This window comes from Pinus tabuliformis, chromosome 2_2, assembly GCF_031772625.1.
Source record: "Pinus tabuliformis cultivar Carrire ecotype Pingquan chromosome 2_2, CPIR1, whole genome shotgun sequence".
Classification (NCBI taxonomy): Eukaryota; Viridiplantae; Streptophyta; class Pinopsida; order Pinales; family Pinaceae; genus Pinus; species Pinus tabuliformis.
This window is the reverse complement of record NC_142300.1, coordinates 1272054262-1272074616: the sequence shown is the minus strand read 5'-3', so window position 1 is coordinate 1272074616 and position 20355 is coordinate 1272054262.

Below are 20355 nucleotides of genomic sequence, written 5' to 3'. Positions count from 1 at the left end.
TACTTTCACCATGAAACCTACGCTCTTGCTTCCCTTGAAGTTTGAAGAAAGTAGTCCCCACTCCCTTCAGAACGTTTCCAGAGAATCCTTCTTAAAACCCAGTTTTTAAGATCAGCGCTCTTTCCTAGTGTCTCACCTGCGCCAATGATGTGATTTTTACACTGTGACCCACACCGATTGGCGCTACTGTTAGTCCAATACCTGTGTTAGTCTACTTCTAGAAAGTTTTTATAAAATGAAACAGAGTTTCACGTCTAGAAACTTCTAGTGGCGATGTGTTGGACGTTTGTTTGGTTGGATAAGGGCCAAGAACTCCATATAAGGTTCTTTCCCCCTTAAAAGTGGACCTTCCCAAGGATATAAGACCTTCTTCTCCCTTGAGTGGATCTCATTCTTATCCTCCTCTCCCTATATAAACCACTTCCTCTTACCCTTTTTGGTTACACACAATACAACACATAGTGAAGCTGAAAAATTCAGAAATCTTTAGATTTTGATAGAAGAAGTGTTATAGCACCATTTACCACTCTTGGTATATATGATGCTTTGTTTATGGCCTAGGGCAACCCCTCCTTCTAGACTTGATCCAAATATATAAAAAACAATTTTTTATTCCCTGTACGCTACTTCGCCTTGAGCTAAAAGCATGTACACGCGGGCCAGTCAATACCCAATCCGCGTATATGTATTAAAACACTTAAAAAATTAAATTTCTTTAATTTTGGGTGGATTTCATGGGTTTTACCTGTTGATTACCTCCTATTGACGATGGCCCAACTATTTCCCAATTAAAAAACTAATTGGGAGAGGTATAAATAGACCTCTATGGGAAGGCCTTAAGGAGAGGAGAAGAGATAGAGTTATTATACTGAGATTATCCCTGACTGAGTCTAATGAATCCCTGTGCCTCATGCACTTCCCCAAGCTTCAAGAAACCCTTGTTTCCTTGATTATAGATATCCTTCCTTTTGATTGATATATCATGGTGTTGGTGATGGAAGAAGATTGTTGAAGGCTGGGATAGGAAGAATCTGGAGGACGGTTCCACTTGGAGCTAGAGAAAGACTTAGGTGAATTCTCTCCATGTTATTTATAGCTTACTGCAATAAAAGAAATGTTTTTTTGTTTCCAAAATTAACTATGTCTATGCATAAAATTATGTTTTAATTCATGTATGAATATTGTTTTGATGTATGATCAATCATTCGTTTATATGATATAAAGTCAATTTCGTGAATATGCTTTACTTATATACTGCTATGTATGTTCGAATTGAATGATTTTCAGGTTTGAAGAACATCAGGAGTTGCAGAGGGTTTGAACCTTGTGGGACCTACTCGAACGAAGGAAATACGAGTACGGTCACGCTTACGTAGTTTGATAATATAAGCATCTTGCCTAAGCTGTTCGAGTATTTCTTGTTGTAGTTTGCTTCTGCTCTGTTGGGGTTCTAACCCTAAGCCCTAGGGTGCTTTCACCCGAAATAGAATTGATGACTCCGCTGGGGATAACAATCTTGTTATTCTTGGTTTGGGTTATTCATTCTCAATCAGGGCTCAGTCTTTGGTTTGCTTGCAGTTACAGTCTTATTTGGTCTACTAGAGTCCTAGGCCTCGAGTTTGATCTTTTGGACCAGACTTTGTTTTTTATTTTTTCTTGTAAATCTTTGTATACGCTCTTTACTTTGTTTACAGTAGCATATACATGCTTGTTTCTGTAAAGTTAACTCACGTATACGCGAGTTTCCTATGTCAGGAGCGCATGTGCATGCCTTTGTGCTTGAGCACAGTCGCGTATGCAAATTTATGTATTGTTTTTTCAAATATTTCAGCCCAGATAGATTTGTTGTCTGGTATTTTCAATCTCTGTGTGATCAATTGCTGTCTGAAGAATTTAATTATTCTACAATCTTACTGTTTCGAAGTCTCTTCCTCATTGAAAAGATTTGGCCTAGGTTTGCTTCTTTAGCGAGTTTGTAATTTGTGTTTTTGCACACAAGACTTCGTCCTAAAGTTCTTGATTGTTCTAGTCCTCCAGAACATGAGATTGTTTTCAGTTTCAGTGTCAAGCCCAGATTTCAAATCTACTTTCTTTTCTCTCCTTTGTTTTGTGGCCTCATAGCTTTTCTTGCTTTTTGAAAGTCTTTTTGACAAATTTGGAAGTATTTCTTTCCTGGCTTCTTGGTCAGTTTGTCAAACTCTTTGCTGCTATTTGGGTTGTTTTGTACAAGTTGAAGTATTTTTTCTCAAGTTTTCATTCATTTTCAAGTTTGTAACTTGCAAAGACTCCTTGTGCTCTTTTTTCGATCTTTTGAGTTTTAGTAGCATTTTGGTGATTTCAAAAAGTTGTTTTGGTTGCTTCTTTAAAAAAGAAAAAATCTCAAAAAAATTTGTTTTTGTTTTTCTTTTGCCAAGTTTGGTTTATGGTTTCTTTTTGTTGTTGAAAGTGAATTGCGATCTTTTACAATTTGTCCTTCTTGTTTGGAGAGAATTTTGTGTTCAAAATTTGTATCCTCTTCAATACTTAAGTTGGCTCATTGTTAGTTATAAACAATTTCTTTTGCTTTTTTTGAGTGTTATTTAGGATCTTGCATCTCCATTATATATTGCATTAGGGTAGTTTGCATTGTTAAAGCATTCATAGTCTTTTAGTTTTGGGTGTGTGAAGTATGTTTCAAGAAAAGAAGAGGAAAAGTACTTTGCTTTGTAGAAGTTTCATAGAACCCGTATAGAGATCTCTTTTCATGAAGAAAAAATGACTACATTCATGTAGTTAGTTTTTCATTTATTTCTGTTGCATCATACAAACATCATTGGTTTCACTCCCATCTTTACCCTTGACTTAAAGAACAGCCATTAAAATCAAGCGATTAATTAAAATAAACTAGAACTGTTATGTTGTCATCAGAATACACCAACAAGTTTAGGCATATTAGGGCCTTGGATTAGGCGAGAGGAGAGTTAACTCTCCAAAGCCACCCAAAATTACAAAACATAGAAGTTTGATTAATGAGCGAAATCCAATAGCATTAGGGAGACTGAGAAAGCTCTGTAACTAGGAGTAAAGCATGAGGGAGAGTGAAGATAAGGACGAGAGATACCCCTTCTCTTAGTTATCGGATCCCACCTCACGGCTGTTCTGCCCGACTTCTGATACGAGTTGGTGACCATAGTTGCTTATCCTAGGGATCACGCAGGTGGCTGCGGAGGGGAATCTCGTGGCACCTAAGGCTAATGTTGTATCATGTTCAATAGTACTTATGGAGGGTACCTTTGCAAAGCTTGGGTGCTTGCACCGACAAAGGCTGTTGTTTGGAGGTCAACATAACTGCCTCTGATACCTTTGCTAGTAGGCCTGGGGCATAATTACCCCGGTCTATTTTCGGAAGGCCCTTGTTATTAACTTTCGTGTATTTTGGTGTCCGGTCCTAATTACCCGGAGCGGAAATACTTGAGAGTTGTTTGATTGCTAATATCTTTAGGGACTTTTTAGTGAGTGTTCTTTGCTCCTAGTCAGCCTAGATTTATAATTTTTTGAGTCTTTAAGTAGATCTTTTAAATAATTCAAAGTGGTTGATCGACCATCTCGACGGTCTAGGAGACTTCATGGGCTATCACCTATGAGTCCTAAGCCTTCTCCTAGAAGGCATAGGAGCAATTCTGCTAGTGGTTTTCAACCAATGGCAGCAGGCGCATCGGAGATTGATCCTCCACTTGGGGTCATTAATTCACAAGATAGACCTGGCACCAGTAAAGAGTTAGAGAGGAACACACCAGTTCTTTCTCAAGTACTTTTTCAGTCGAAAGATAATATCGAAGTTGAAGAGATTTCAGAGTTGGTTGCAGCTCCGAATTCTCCTCTTCCTCCTGATCATCTAGACGTTCTATTGTATGTCGAAAACTCGACTCATAGGCCTTCGAGCCCAGGTTTACACACATCTATTCCTTCGATGACCACTGCTTAAAGCATGGCATCTACGATGAGTGTTGAGAGTGTGCAGACTCCCATATCTGTACAAGGAGGAGGAACTATTTCCATCCCTTCTATTACTCCCAGCACGGCTATATTTGGGTCTACTTCCATTCCATCAACGAGTGGAAGTTCTCAGGCTACTGCATCTAGTTTTGGATTTATCCCTTATGGAATGTCGTCTGTTGGACACATAATCCTCTATGGGTTAGTGTGGAAGCCGAATAGACTAAAGAAGTCCAAGAGACCTTGGAATACGAAACCAAGAGTCACACCATGTACTATAAATGTATATGATTTGTTAATAATAAATGAACTCTCATGCTTATCTTTCATATTATGTTGTTGCCCATGTATGTGTTTAACATAGTATAAGAGCAGAAGGCGTATTCCTGCCCCTGCATAATTACTGTGAGCCAAGTTTAGGCCTGGGCATTTTCAGATTTTCCAGAATTTGTCTTCCATCTCCCTATTTATAGAAATATTCTAATATATATAACGCCTTCCATAATACTGCATGAAAATATGTTGTTGCATTAGGCACAACATTACAGTTACGTTGTCCACTGTTCATTGCCATAACAATTACACTGTCCACTATTCGTTTTCATAACAGTTACACTGTACGCCTGCTCTTGATGATCTTTTGATGGTAAGAACGTTCTCCTCCATGAATGATGGGCTGATATTTCTGGATCTGTGAATGCTTTGTTAGAGGTCGAAGTTGAAGGATCTATTTGCTCTGTTTAATTAATGTCCTGCCATGAATTTGGAGCCTTGGAGCAGCATTGAACATCTTCAGTGTGCGCTGTTAGGACTCCAATATGTATCATTTTGTTATATACTTTCATATCATTTTACTCTCAAAACCATAAGCTCCAATGTCTTTTTCATTCACTATATCCTAAGATAATATATGCCTTATTGGGAATGAGCGGTCGTTGCTGAAACAGCTGAACTTCATTGCTGAAACAGTCAACTCCGTTGCTGAAATAGCTGTCCCGTTGCTGCAACAGCCAACGCAGTTGCTGAAACAACCGTCAAAGCACGCAACTCCCGCTATGCGTTTTGCGATTCTAGAAGAACTTTTTGTGGATAATAGCAGCAGCCAGAAGATACGGTTACCTGAATCATCTTGAAGATAGCATCTCTGTTGTCTCGGTTGTAACAGTATCTCTTTTTAAGAAAGAACAGAATAGTTTTGTTTAGAACAGAATCGAGATCTCCGTTCTTGTGTAAAATTGTAAATGATGCCTCCTCTTTAAAAAGAGGAGACATCATCATTAGAGGGGATCGATCAAATTGTAATTTTTGAGAACAGCATCGTGTGAGATAGGAGCTAGTCTCCTCTTTTGTATGTACCAGTTTTCTAGACAGATGAATAAAGACCTGTTTTGAGCATTCCAGTTTAATTCTTTCTCTTGGGGAATCTTGTGAGAAGGAAAGGGCCCGCCTTCCTCACAAGATTCACCCCTTCATTCCTGTAGTTGTTCATTTCTTATGTATTTGCGTTGTGTTTGGTTCTGTTGCTGAAACACTAGTTACATGGTTTGTGATACTCTGTTTCTTAGCGCTACATGTATTGATTGCACGAGTGGATGATGAGAGCATGTGCTGAAGATCCCGGTACAGAGGGATAGGGTCTTGCTCCATTGATTGCTTTCTTTTACTTGCAGTGTGATTAGAACAGAGAGGCCAAGTGCTGAAGATTCCTGTTCCTGGGAATAGGGTCTTGACCTCTCGAGATTACTTCTTTTGCAGTGTGATTAGTGCCAGGCAGCAGGTGCTGAAGTTCCCACCAAGGAATAGGGTCCTGTTCCTGCTATAGTTGAATGATTTCTTTCTTTATACATTTATTTTCCTTTTGCTGTAACAGAGAAATCGTGTCTGCTATAAGTTAATTGACTTCAGCTTTAATTAAGTAGACTGTAAATTGATAGATTACTGAATTTAACAATTGTGTGTGATTTTCTTTTACTACAACATTGAACTGCTTTTGAAATTGAGCACATACAGTGCGCTATTACCTTTGGAATAAAAAGACCTTCTCGGGTTGACAATTTATGTGGAGCTCGAATTGTGAAAACAATTAAAGCGACCAACATTTTGGCGCCGTTGCCGGGGAAGGTAATTATAGATTTCAAAAAGCATTTATCTATTTTTTTTTTTTTTTCTAATGTGCAGATTGTATGAGAGGACGAGGAAACCAGAAGAAAAATAACCGCGCAGGTGGCAAGGGCTGGGGAGGACGAAAAACGTTTATTGACGAAATTGTATCAAAGGCTGAATCATCACAAAGACTGAGTTCTCGGAAGTCAAAATTTCAGCGTTCCCCTCAGTCAGATTACAGAACAGAAGAAGTTGTGGGTCCTGAACATACAGAAGAAGTTGTGGGTCCTGAAAATACAGAAGAATCAGCAGGCAGCGCTGAAGAGTCAGAGGAAAGTAACAAAATAGAAGAACATATCGAGGAGATAGTAGAAAGCGTTGGACGACTGGTAGGAAATATTGAAGAACCAATAGAGGATTCTGACGATCGAGAAAGTGCAGTAGGAGGACCAACAATGGAAGACAACAATGATAATCTCCTCTTTGGAGGAGGACGTATAGGTCCTGAAGAAGAAAGAAGGGATGAAAATTCTCTTTCTACCTTGGGATTTCCCATCAGTGATCTTCCTGCAGGAACAATGAAAAATATCCCATTGTCTGCCCTACCTAACTTTCATGGTTTATCTACTGAGGATCCTGACGAGTTTCTTTTTGAATTTGATATTTTATGCAGAAGCTATGATTATGTTACTAATGCTCAAAAGTTGAAACTGTTTCCAGCCACCTTAAAAGGAAATGCCTTGAGATGGTTCATGAGCCTTGGGAGCCAGGTAATCACAACATGGGAGCAAATGAAACAAAAATTTCTGCTTAAATATCAGGACTACTGCCGGACAAGAGAGAAGAAGGATGAATTATTCAATATGGCACAAAAATCGGATGAAAGCTTGGAGGACTACATCGAAAGATTGCAATACAACATACAAAGATCCGATCATCCAGATATAAGTAAGGAAATTCGTAAAACAATATTACTTAGAGGGTTAAGGGATGATTGTTTAAATATGTTAAATATGCTTGCTAAGGGAGACATATCTAAAGAATCATATGATGAGATTTGTGAACTTGCTAAAAGATGTTCTAGGGGAGCTGCAAGAAACAGAATAAGAGATTCCACCTATTCAAGGGTACAGAAATCAGCCAATGGAGGAGCAACAAGAGCAGAGATAGGTAATTTGCTTGAAGAATTTAAAACCGAAATGCTAAGTTCTTTTGCTTCGCAGATTGACACTTTGCAGGTTAAGAAGAAGCAGGCTGAGGCAGAAGCAACTCTGGCTGTCTACTGCCCGAAATGTAGAGATAAACATCCACTAAGGAGTGCCCAAGAGAAAAATTACCAGTTTGCACCCTTTGTGAGAAAGATCATGAGACAGAACAATGTCCATCTCTACCGGGGATAAAAGCAGCGATGCAGCCAACGGAGGAAGAAGCTGAAGCCGTCTACCTGCTAACTCAAAGAAGACAATGGCCATCTAAAGGGCAAGGTACGAATTCTGGTATGCCATTTAATCGTTGGAATAATCATTCAGCTTTTGGCCAAACAAGCTACCCCTCCTTCAACCAAATGCAATATCCACTTTTCAATCAAATGAGCTTCCCACCCATGCAAATGCAAAACCCTCCCTTTGTTGATCCTTCAATGTGGACTCCTTGGCCTCCACAGCAACCACCTCCTTTCAATCCTTGGAACCTAAGTTGGAATAATCAATCATTTCCATACCCAAATCAGATGCCTCAATTCCAACAATCACTCTCTCTGCCATCAAATGCCCCACCAAACAACCAAATGAGACCCCAACTACCCGCGCAACCAAATCCTAACCCCAACAATAAAGCTGTGCAAGTTATTGAAATTCAGAATCAGTCTATATCCCCTACTATGCAATGTAATGATATTCATTTGAGATCTGGAAGAGTAGTAGAGCCTATTATTGATGATATAACTGATTCAGATAAAAATGAAACCGAAAAGCAAAAAGAAGCTCAACCACCTTCTAACAAAAATACTGAATCAACAGAACCTCCTTTCCCCGAGCGTTTGGTTTTAACCAAAACAACTGAAACTCCTGCTTTTAATTTTATGGGGGAATTGCAAAATTTGTATATTAAGATTCCACTTTTACAAGCATTAAAAGATGTACCAATTTATGCCAAAACATTAAGGGATATTTGTGTGAAGAAACCTGGTAGGAAAACCAAGGATCCCCTTACAGTACATGTGATGGGAGACTTGTCTGCATTAATGTCTGGAAAAACCCCTCCTGTAAAATACGGTGATCCTGGCCATCCTACTGTTACAGTTCAGATTGGTAAAGCAGTAATCCCCCGGGTTTTGGTAGATTTAGGTGCAGCAATTAATATAATGACTCTGGAAACTTCACAATTGCTACAGCTGAATAACACAATCAGAGAAACACCCACCATTTTAGAGTTAGCTGACCGTTCCACAATTAAACCAGAAGGGGTTGTCGAAGACCTGCTCATTTCAGTTGAATCCTGGAAATATCCAGCTGATTTTGTTGTATTGCAAACCAAAACAAAGCTGGGGGGACATCCCTTAATTCTAGGAAGGCCATGGTTGGCCACAGCTGATGCATTTATAAGTTGCAGATCTGGTTCAATGACAATTTCTAATGGTTATGAAACAAAACAGTTAACTCTTTATCCTCACGCTACGCCAGTAGTTAATAATGAAGATTCTTTATGGATGGATTATGATGATAATGCTGTTCAACCGATTCTAACTATAGGACAAGCTTTAACTCTTAAGGACAATACAGAAGATGAAATAATCAATAATTTTATTTGTGAACCTTCTTCTGTTATTGCTGAAACACACAACCAATTGACTGCAATTTTCGAAACTGATATGCAAGAAAAGATTGAACCTGAACATTCATCTCAAACTTTAAACACGATCCCATCTAAGAGCGTAACAGTTGAGATTGAGCCCGGTAAGACATTAAACATAAATCCTGATTTAACAGACACTGAAACAGAGCAGCTAATGAAGCTATTACACAAATATAAGGAGGCATTTGCCTGGGATTACACGGACATGAAAGGTATTTCTTCTGAATTATGTACTCATAGAATTTACATTAAAGAAGGATGCCGACCTGTTTGTCAACCCCAAAGACGGATGAATCCTAATTTACGAGAAATTGTTAAAGAAGAACTTCAAAAATTGCTTAATGCAGGGTTTATATACCCCATATCTGACAGTGAATGGGTTTCCCCGTTAGTAATTGTTCCTAAGAAAAACGGGAAATGGAGGGTATGTGTTGACTATAGAGCTTTAAACAAAGCTACCCAAAAGGATCACTTTCCCTTACCGTTCATTGATCAGGTGTTGGACAGTCTTGCAGGGAAGAAATTCTTCTCTTTTCTAGACGGATTCAGTGGTTATAATCAGATAAAAATTGCGCCCCAGGATCAAGACAAAACCACTTTCACCAGTCCTTGGGGAACTTTCGCCTATAGAGTTCTCCCATTTGGATTATGCAATGCACCAGCAACCTTTCAAAGAGCTGTTATAGGAATTTTCTCAGATATGCTGAATGACTGTATGGAAATATTTATGGATGATTTTACCCCCTATGGTGTGTCTTTTGAAGAGGGATTACAAAACCTTGAGAAAGTACTAGAAAGATGTATTCAAGCTCACCTTTCCTTAAGTACAGAAAAATGTCACATGATGATGAGTGAGGGAATAGTGCTTGGACATTTTATTTCAGCTCTAGGTATTCAGGTAGATCCATCTAAAATATTAGTCATTCAGAATCTTCCTATTCCTAAAACTCAAACTGATGTGAGAAGTTTTTTAGGACATGCTGGTTATTATAGGAGATTTATTAAAGATTTCTCTAAAATAGCTTCTCCATTGTTTGTATTGCTTATGAAAAATGCTGAATTCAAGTGGAATAGTCTTTGTCAAAAAGCTTTTGAAGAACTGAAGCGGCAGCTGTCTACTGCTCCTATTTTGAGGGGGCCTGACTGGAATCTTCCATTTCACATATCTTCTGATGCTTCAGACAGTGCTATTGGAGCAGTCCTGGGACAAGAGGAAAATCATCTTCCTTATGCTATATACTTTATCAGTAAGAACATGACCTCTGCTGAGCTTAACTATACAGTTACCGAGAAAGAGTTCCTTGCAGTAATCTATGCCATTAATAAATTCAGACACTATATTACTGGTTATCCTACGTTTGTGCACACTGATCATTCAGCTATTAAATACTTAATGAACAAATCTGTCACAAATGCTAGAGTTACCAGATGGCTATTACTATTGCAGGAATTTGATATTACAATTATAGATCGGCCTGGTAAAGAAAATGTGGTGGCTGACTTTCTTTCACGGTTAAAAACTGATAATAATATTCCAGTAGATGATAGTTTTCCTGACGAATATTTGTTTGCAGTTTCTGCTCATTCCCCATGGTATGCAGATATTGCTAACTACTTGGTTGCAGGAAAACTACCAGCACACCTGTCATACAGGGAAAAAAGAAGAATTGTTCAACAAAGTGCCAGGTATAGCTGGATCAGCGGATGTCTCTTCTATACTGGGCTTGATCAGGAGATTCGAAGATGCATTAGAGAAGATGAAGTGTATGACATACTCAAAGCTTGTCATGATGGTCCTTGCGGAGGCCATTTTGCTGATAAAAGAACAGCGCATAAAATTCTGAGGATGGGCTACTATTGGCCCTCATTATTCAGAGATGCAAAGAAGTATGTAAGAGCTTGTGATAGCTGCCAGAGAATGGGTCAACCCAATCATAGAGACCAAATGCCACTAAACCCCCAGGTAGTTTCTGAACCATTTGAAAGATGGGCCTTGGACTTCATAGGACCCATTAACCCTCCATCCAATCAAAGAACCTATATATTAGTCTGCACAGACTATATGACTAAGTGGGTGGAAGCCAAAGCACTTATTAGAGCCAATGAAGAGGCTGTTTTGTCTTTCTTGTTTGAAGATATTTTCACTAGATTTGGAATCCCCAGAGAGCTAGTTACTGATGGAGGACCTCCATTCAATTCTCATGGTTTCAAATCTACTCTCCACAAATATCATATTCAACATAGAATGACCACACCATACCACCCCCAGGCCAATGGGCAGGTGGAAAGCACAAACAAAGTTTTAGAGGCCATTCTAACTAAAACAGTCAAGGACAACCGAAAGGATTGGTCCCAAAGGCTCCCTGAGGCATTATGGGCTTACAGGACTACTTGGAGAAACACTACCGGTTTTTCTCCCTATGAATTGGTTTACGGTAAAAATGCTATTTTTCCTGTGGAATTTGAAATTAAAACTTTAAAGACTGCCTTAGCTGTTAATCTTGATTTGAATGATGTGCAGACAGCTAGATTGCAGCAACTTTTGGAGTTGGATGAAAAGAGATTGGATGCCATTCACCAAACAAACATGATTCAACAACAAAGAATGAAATGGCATGACAAAATTATCAAACACAAGCAGTTCCAAAAAGGTAATTGGGCCTTGCTGTATGATTCTCGGTTTGAAAATTTTCAGGGAAAGCTACGTACACGTTGGCTTGGACCATATGAAGTAGAAGATGTCTTTCCAAACGGAACGGTAAGACTTGTAACAATTGATGATGCTAAAACACCTCTACTAGTCAATGGCCATAGGCTCCGTTTATATGAACGCCCTGTTTCTAAAGAAGATTTCAAGACTGCTTGCATGACTGATATTCATTATCTTTTTCCAGGGGAGTCTTCTGCTCCTCACAGCACTTAATTTTCTGCACTATATTTTTTTTAGTAGTAGATTAGATTTAGCACTAATAATCCCTGTCAAGGATTGGCATATTACAATTGAATTTTGCAGATTCTGGAAAGGCAATAAGGAGGACAGATTCATCCTGAGAAGATCTGGAGTTTTAAATCAAGAAGCTCTTCCATTCATTTTACCCCTTTTTCCTAAAAAGGCAATATTCCCCCATACCCACATTATTTCTATCACTCCCACCACTCCTGAAACATCCTCCTTCAGTCAGTATTTTCCACTCCTTACTGCTGAAATAATCCCTTACCATTCACAGACCTAAGTCAGTTATCCCAATTCTCTGATTTTTCCCGTTGCTGAAACACCTGTTTTAGCAACGTAACACCAGAGTTTTCCCGTTGCTGAAACACCTGTTTCAGCAACGTAACACCAGATTTTGCCCGTGCTAAAACACCAGATTTTTCCCGTTGCTGAAACACCTGTTTCAGCAACATATCATTGATTCCACTCGTTGCTGAAACACCTGGTTTAGCAATACATGATCAATTTCTCCGGTTGCTGAAACACTTACCTCAGCAATGCATTGTTCATTTTTCAGTTGCTTAAATAACAGTTTCAGCAATTGATTATCATCAAAGTAATATCCCTTATTATCTGCTTGGTTGTATTAAGAACATGTCGTATTATTGTAAGCAAGCCAAAACTCCCATGACATCCCTTACCCACCATCGCTTATGTCAGCTGCTAATACAGAGGGGTTTTGCTCAGCAAAATCCTCCTCTGCAGGCCCTACCTGAAATTCCTTCGCAGGCCCCACCTGAAGTCCCTTTGCAAACCCCACCCGAAACTCCTCAACAAGAGAAAACGTCCCAATTGTCTGAAAATCCTCATGAAGAACAACAGGAGGAAATCCTGAATTCTCCCGTCAACCCAACCCCGAGCTCGCCACAGTTAGCAGAGCTAACACCCTCTATTATTCCTGTCCCTAGTGACGACTCTCCAACACCCCCTTCTTCACCCATCAAGAAAAAAAGGAAAACCCCAGCAGTCACAAGTTCCAAACCACGGACAAGGTCCACATCCCAAATTCCTACCTCTCCGCAAAACCCTGTCCTGAAGAAAAAGCACTCCCATTCAAGAAAAAGGAAAGGCAGCGATTTTGCTGCCTTCCTACCAAAAAGAAAGAGGACAAAGACTGTTGAGGCAGAATCTACCTCCATTTTCCCTAACCCTGCCACTATTGTATTGAAACCCTTATCCCCATCCCGAACTCCTCAGCCGGCTTCATCCGAGGACACAGTCCCACAAAAATCAGTACCTCGGGATAATACGACAATGATTCTGGATCAAGAAGTGACTGCTCCACAAGAACCAGTCACTTGCCCCGCGACTGTAACACAAGAACCAGTCACTAAGGAAGAAGAATACACCAAGCAGGTTGATGAGGGGAAACGCCCAGTGACTGTCCCACAAGAACCAGTCACTGAAGCAGAGGAATTTACAGAGCAGGTTGTTAGTGAAGAATGTCCAGTGACTGCCCCACAAGAACCAGTCACTGAAATAGAGGAATTTACGGAGCAGATTGTTAGTGAAGAATGTCCAGTGACTGTCCCACAAGAACCAGTCACTGAGGCAGCAGAATTTACAGAGCAGGTTGTTAGTGAAGAATGTCCAGTGACTGCCCCACAAGAACCAGTCACTGAAGCAGAGGAATTTACGGAGCAGATTGTTAGTGAAGAATGTCCAGTGACTGTCCCACAAGAACCAGTCACTGAGGCAGCAGAATTTACAGAGCAGGATATTGAAAAACGCCAAGTGACTGTCCCACAAGAACCAGTCACTAAGGCAGAAGAATTCACAGAGCAGATCAATACTGAAGAATGCCCAGTGACTGTTCCACAAGAACCAGTCACTAAGTCACAAGAACACAACAAGCAAGATGATAGTCGGAAATGCCCAGAGATTCAAATGTCAGAACTAGTAGCTGAGGAACAAGGATTCATTCCTGACAGAGCACGAGGACTATTTACTGTGGTATCAGAACTAGTTTCTGACAAACAAGAATCCATTCCTGGCATAATGGATGAAACACCAGAGGCACCCATTCTGGTGCAGCAACCAGCCACCACTATGCACCACCAAAATATTCCAGCAGAAACAACTAGCATACAAGGCCCACATACAATGGCATCCCTACTACAGGAAAATGAATTCCTGAAGACTGAAATAGAAGCCTACAAAGCTGAGTTAGCCATGGCTCGAGAAGCTTTTGAAAAAGAACTCAATCTCTATACATTAGCACAAGTAGCCTCAATGCAGAACAGGGAAACATGTATAGAATATATGTGCAAAGAGTGTGGGATTATTTATCAGAATGCAGGCTATAAAATAGTTGAAATTTCACTCCCTGAGACAATTATGACAAAGGAAACACAGGAGGAATGCCCCACTGCTCCACAAGAACCAGTGGGACCTCCTGCGGTGCAAGAAGAAGAAGAAGAAACCGAACAAGAGATATCTCATCCCTTGGGGACAGATGCAGCAATCCCGGCAGAAGAAACACTGCCAGAGCACACCACTATTGATTTAGATATTCCAGAAGAAGCAACATTGCCAGAACACATGATTACTGATTCAGATATTCCAGCTGAGGAAACATCACCAGAGCATACTACTACTGAAACAGCTGTTTCGGCAGAAGAGACACTGCCTCAGCACACTACTGGTGCAAGTATTCCAACAGAAGAAATAATGCCTCAGTGCATTTCTTCTGAGGCAGCCACACAAACAGAGGAAATAGCGCCCAAGCCTACTACTTCTGTTAAAAAGACACAGACTCGGCCATGGGACCCATTGGAACAATTCAACAGATGGAAGAAGGAACATGCCGAGAACCAGGATATAATATTACAACAGCATAAGTTGCAATGGCAAAACTTTGTATACACTAACTGGGAGAATTTGGAACAATTACTGCAAGAGCACAGGGAATATAAGAAGGAAGCCAGACGGTCTAAGGAACGGATAGCCCTGATATTTTCATTGGTGCGAAAGTTGATGGTTACACGGAAACCTTCTGTAAACTATGCTCTTTTTCTTGCTGAACGATTAGCTTACTTTCAAATTAAATCAATTGCACATGGTAGACCACATGAAGTACTGACTTCAGAAAAATTTGTTGAGACCTTCAAGGAGGCCCCTGAAAGCGACCAGCATCTGCTGTGCGAACTCTACTTGCATAATGAAGCCATGCCTGAAGAAAGAAGAGTTAATCTTACTCCAATTGCAGGAGATATACAAATAAGGGCATTCGCTTCATTCTTGTCTAATCAGCTCACTTGGCAGACTGCGTTCAATACAAGCAGTCATAATGAGGAGAATAAACTCCTGTGGATTAGGCCAGAGCCGGTAAGCCCAGCCTTGTTCATAGCACAGTACTATGAATACTTGCAGAAGCCAGGTATGAGCGAGCACATAGAACAATTACAGGCTTCCATCCTTTTTAATTGTCAAGAGCATATTCGACTGAAGGGTCCTGCTGCACTGAAGGCCAATGATCTCTTTTGGCAGCAATCAGATAAGGAAAGACAGGATTATCATCCTCTTAACCCTCTCAATTTTCACGCTGCATTGTATAGAGTCCCTAAGTATGTCAATTGCATTCAGCATTGCGGAGTCAACTGGATTGGGTATCATTTCCGTTTTCCCATCTTATGGCTGCCGTCAGAGAAATATCAAAATCATTACCTGTTGACTGACGAAGAGGAAGCCTCGGCATGGCAACGGTTACAGCTCAACAACGGATTCCGAGCTCCTACAGACGCCACTTTCTCCAGCTACTGCTTGAGTAATCTGCATTGCCAGTCCCAGTACTCAGACTCTGATTCAGACGAAGGGGTTGCCTGAGGACATGCAACATTTTTAGCTGGGGGGGATGTTAGGACTCCAATATGTATCATTTTGTTATATACTTTCATATCATTTTACTCTCAAAACCATAAGCTCCAATGTCTTTTTCATTCACTATATCCTAAGATAATATATGCCTTATTGGGAATGAGCGGTCGTTGCTGAAACAGCTGAACTTCATTGCTGAAACAGTCAACTCCGTTGCTGAAACAGCTGTCCCGTTGCTGCAACAGCCAACGCAGTTGCTGAAACAACCGTCAAAGCACGCAACTCCCGCTATGCGTTTTGCGATTCTAGAAGAACTTTTTGTGGATAATAGCAGCAGCCAGAAGATACGGTTACCTGAATCATCTTGAAGATAGCATCTCTGTTGTCTCGGTTGTAACAGTATCTCTTTTTAAGAAAGAACAGAATAGTTTTGTTTAGAACAGAATCGAGATCTCCGTTCTTGTGTAAAATTGTAAATGATGCCTCCTCTTTAAAAAGAGGAGACATCATCATTAGAGGGGATCGATCAAATTGTAATTTTTGAGAACAGCATCGTGTGAGACAGGAGCTAGTCTCCTCTTTTGTATGTACCAGTTTTCTAGACAGATGAATAAAGACCTGTTTTGAGCATTCCAGTTTAATTCTTTCTCTTGGGGAATCTTGTGAGAAGGAAAGGGCCCGCCTTCCTCACAAGATTCACCCCTTCATTCCTGTAGTTGTTCATTTCTTATGTATTTGCGTTGTGTTTGGTTCTGTTGCTGAAACACTAGTTACATGGTTTGTGATACTCTGTTTCTTAGCGCTACATGTATTGATTGCACGAGTGGATGATGAGAGCATGTGCTGAAGATCCCGGTACAGAGGGATAGGGTCTTGCTCCATTGATTGCTTTCTTTTACTTGCAGTGTGATTAGAACAGAGAGGCCAAGTGCTGAAGATTCCTGTTCCTGGGAATAGGGTCTTGACCTCTCGAGATTACTTCTTTTGCAGTGTGATTAGTGCCAGGCAGCAGGTGCTGAAGTTCCCACCAAGGAATAGGGTCCTGTTCCTGCTATAGTTGAATGATTTCTTTCTTTATACATTTATTTTCCTTTTGCTGTAACAGAGAAATCGTGTCTGCTATAAGTTAATTGACTTCAGCTTTAATTAAGTAGACTGTAAATTGATAGATTACTGAATTTAACAATTGTGTGTGATTTTCTTTTACTACAACATTGAACTGCTTTTGAAATTGAGCACATACAGTGCGCTATTACCTTTGGAATAAAAAGACCTTCTCGGGTTGACAATTTATGTGGAGCTCGAATTGTGAAAACAATTAAAGCGACCAACATGCGCAAGTCCAAAATTGATTTGTGGTAAAAAATTGCGAGCTTGTGTACACATGTGGTGAACCAGATGTGAAGGTGAAATCTAGAATTGATTGAAATATTGCTGGAAGACTGAAGGAATTTTTGTTGAATATGTTGGTCGAAATCATTGTCGTGGTGAACATCGGTCTAAATTATGCATATTGTTGTGTGTTGGAATACTGAATGAGGTGAAGAAATGAACGTTGCCTAACGTTGAGACGATCGGCATATATATATGTGTTGAACATGTTGTACTGTGTTTGCATGGTTGGAGACTGGTGAGTGGTGCGTTGAACCTTCATTCGCATGTTGTTTTGCATTATTTGAGGTCATGCCATACATTATATATGGAGACTGATCATGGTATGTAAATCCAAATCGATGTTGCATTAAGGGTTTTTAAAAGGTTGAATGGTATCATATAATTGTTCCAATTGACTTTGATGTGCCACCGGTAAGTTATCAGATATTTGAATTATTTCAAATCTGTCAATGATTAAATTAGAGCAACCCTCCACATCTAGATACTTGAGCTTCTTTAAATTCCTGAAGTTATATTGAATCCTTTCCAAATCGTGGCAATTTGAGAGATTGATATACTCGAGGTTCATCAAATCACCAAAGGTAGTCGGCAGGTCCTCCAAATTGTGACAGCCCTGCAGATCAATGTGTTGGAGATATTTACCAAAGGAATCGGGCAGGAAACCTGAGAGATTGATATGTCGGAGGTCCCTCAAATCACCAAAGGAATCTGGTTGGAGATATGTGGTATGTGTTACTGTTGTGGTTAGTTGCTTGGACAAAGATTGGAGTGTTGGCTCATTGAACTGGTCGAAAAGGAGTATGCATAGCTAACGAAGCTTAGGAATAGGGACAGTTACTTGGAGGCTACCATTTTTCTCCTTAAGCCGTTTCTCTAATTTCGCATGAAATTTTTACCAAACGCTCATGATTTTTGAACATTCTCCATAGCCTCTTTGCTCTTCATGCCACTTGACTACTTAACTACATGTTGCTTGAGCATTTATTTACCTACTCGTTTGTCTATTGTATCTGTGGTCATCCATTTTACAATTGAAAGGCCGAAAGAGATAAAGGTTTGAGCATCACCCTCAATTGACCAACATAGATACCAATTTTGAATAACTTACAGATGCGTGGGCTCCTTTTCCTGTGAATTTATCATGTTTAAGCTGCGTCCGAGTAAAGAAGGAAATGAAAGATAAGCGGCTGGATACGTGACCAACATTTGAGACTTGGATACTCTTGGAACTTGTGGGGATTAATGGCGACATACCTAACTATGTGAGGTGGACAGAAGCGGCCATTTTCTATGTCTGCAGGCGGCCTGGTTCGCCCAAATTTGTCCTCCATGTGAGTTGAAGCTTGCCAAGGCTGTTGCTTCCTTCAACTTCCACTAATCTAGAGTCGACAAAAGGCTGTCTCAATTGACATAGAATTATTACCATCATCTGTTAAAGCAGTTGTAGTCTAAGGTTGAATAGGCTCAAATTGGACCTAATCCATGTAAAGATATGACTTTGTGTGATTTTCAATGCAAGCTTCCAAAAATGTGCTTTCCTTGACAGAGCGCACCTTTGTTCTCACTGAAAGTGGATTAGCCACCACAAATTTGAAAAACTGAGGAAGATGCTTCTGCTCCCCATCTGCATCAGTGTACACCGCCATACAAACCAGTGTGTGTGCTCCTAATTCTTTAATGTCGTGTTCTATTATGAAATCATAGCATCCCCCTGCTCTTATGGACTCAACGAGTGACTTTGAAGTGTCTGAAAGTACCAACCGTTGTCATTCTGTTTGCATTTATGCCTTAATGACCACGTCTCTAACTTCATAGTTAGAGTGATTATGGTGATGCGTCTCTGCAGGCCCTCATTCCAGATAGACCATCCATTGAGATGCGACCCATTTGATCTCCAGAGAAGCTAAACCCAGGAATAGAAGGAAAGGAAAGGCATATTAGTCCCTGTTGTTTGGATTCTATTCACTGCAAGTGCACGACAAGGCCTTTGATGATTGAAAATTCATTAGTGGACCTCCCAAGCCACCGTGAGTCTATGGCTGCCTAATTAAGTTCTGGCTCAAAATCAAAATATAGGGTTGCAGACTTTTTCATGCTGCAAAAGTGTCGGTGTTGGTGGTGGACAAAAGAGTGCCTGTAACCTAATTCTTCTCCACCTCCTTATAAAGAGTGACATCTGCCTTTTTCTTCGTTTTAACTGCTTTGCATATTTCAATCCATTTCATAATCAAGGTTCTACAGGGCTATTTTCCTTTTCAGACAGAACGGGAGAACACATGTAACAATGGTTCTAATTCTTCTCATCCTCAGAAAGAGAGAGATCTACATTATGGCGATTTGAATTGCATTACTTATTTCAAGTTATCATTCAAAAAAAAAGGAGGAGGTTATAGTGTGGAGGGTTTCCATTACACCAAAACCCGCAGGTGTTGGTAAACATTACAAGCCAGTAACTAGGATCCCCAGGGTGGAAATTATGGATTCTATAGAGGTGCGGTGATTCTTCCAACACCTCCCCTCAAACGCAACTTGGGGGAATCGAACCTGGGTCCAAGCTCTGATACCATGTGGAGGGTTGTCGTTACACCAAAACCCGTAGGTGTTGGTAAACATTACAAGCCAGTAACTAGGATCCCCAGGGTGGAAATTATGGATTCTATAGAGGTGCGTTGATTCTTCCAACATATAGTGATTGCAGTTATAACCCATTTGGTCTACAAACTTGAAAATTCTCATTTAATCAACCAGTTTTGTGTAAATTATAGCCTAAGGTATTAATAGTATAGTTGGAGAAAATAGCTAGATTTGATGATGCATTAAAGTTACTGAATACACTAATACATTCCACTATTGGTGGGATGGTAAACATCAATAAAGACATTCTCTGTGACATTCAGACCTACCTGCATAATGCACAAGAAAAGATCAATTTTTTGCAGCTTGAATCATAGCTACAGCAAGAAGAGCTACATCAAAATAGACATCATTCTAAACCTATTTTTGTTCAGAACATTAAGACAACCACCCATCAGCAGCAAGTCAATAATGTTACAGTTAATTTAGATTTAGTACCCAATAAAGTAGCAGTTGTACATGCAGATGCAGAAATTCAGCCTGCTCTTCTCAAGCCCATCATTAGACCTTGGGAAGAGCTTTTCCACAACAAGCACAAAACAGGTCTTGGATATGAGAAGGACGTGTCCTTTCATATTCCAGACTAC